Below are 1,417 nucleotides of genomic sequence, written 5' to 3'. Positions count from 1 at the left end.
GCGGTTCAAGCTCACCAGCTGCTCCTTGGAAACTCTATATGGGGTCATATGGGTCGGAACCAACTCAACGGCACTTAACAACAACAACAAGTGAAATCCATGGATGTGCCATTGAAAAATACTACAACTTTGTAATAACAAGAGACTGGAAAACCCAAATGTTCACTGATAGTTGTTGTTGTTAGGTCCCATCAAGTCTCTACCGACTCATAGCGACCCTGTGCACAGCAGAACAAAACACTGCTGGGTCCTGGGCCAACCTCACTATGGTTGCCACAGTTGAGCGCATTGATGCTGCCACTTTGCCAATCCATCTCGCTGGGGGGTCTTCCTCTTTTTCTCTGACCCTCCACCTTACCAAACAAGACATCCCTCTCGAGTGATTGGACCCTCCTGACAATATGTCCAACATATGAGAGACAAAGTCTGGCCATCCTGGCCTCCAAGGAGCACTCTGGCTGCACTTCTTTCAACACAGATCTGTTGGTTCTTTTGGCAGACGATGGTACTTTCAATATCTCCTCCAACACCATAACTCAAATGCATACTTCTACAGTCTTCCTTACTCACTGTCCAGCTTTCTCATGCATATGAGGTTATTGAAAATACCTTGGGTCAGGCACACCTAAGTCCTCAAGCTGACATCTTTGCTCTTCAACACTTTAAAAAGGTTTTGTGCAGTAGATTTGCCTAATGCAATACGTTGTTTAATTTCTTGGCTGCTGCTTACATGAGTGTTGATGGTTGATCCAAGAAAAATGAAGTCTTTGACAACTTCAATCTTTTCTCCATTGATAAAAATATTGTCTATTGGTCCAGTGGTGAGGATTTTTGTTTTCTTTACATTGAGATGCAATCATACTGAAGTCTATGGTCTTTGATCTTCATCAGTAAGTATTTTTAGTCTTCTTCACTTTCAGCAAGCAAGGTTGTATCATCTGCATATCACAGGTTGTTAATGAGTCTTCCTTCAATCTTGATGCCACGTTTTTCTTTGTATAACCCAGCTTCTCGTATTATTTGCTCAGCATACAGATTGGATAAGTATGGTGACAAAATACAACCTTGTCACACACCTTTCTTAATCTTAAACCATTCAGTGTTCCCATGTTCTGTTCCAACAACTGCCTCTTAGTTCTTCGTAAGCACAATTAAGTGTTCCGGAATATTCGTACTTCACAATGTTGTCCATAGCTTGTCATGATCCACACAATCGAAGGCCTTTGTGTAGTCAACAAAACACAGGTAAACATCTTTCTGGTATTCTCTGCTTTCAGCCAAGATCCATCTGACATCAGCAATGATATCCCTTATTCTATGTCCTCTTCTGAATCCGACTTGAACCACTGGAAGTTCTCTGACAATGTATGATTGCAGCCGTTTCTGTATTACCTTGAGTAAAACTTTACTCACATGG

Source organism: Chrysochloris asiatica, unplaced genomic scaffold (genome assembly GCF_000296735.1).
Source record: "Chrysochloris asiatica unplaced genomic scaffold, ChrAsi1.0 scaffold00039, whole genome shotgun sequence".
NCBI classification, from domain to species: Eukaryota; Metazoa; Chordata; class Mammalia; order Afrosoricida; family Chrysochloridae; genus Chrysochloris; species Chrysochloris asiatica.
Note: the sequence above shows the minus strand (reverse complement) of the source record.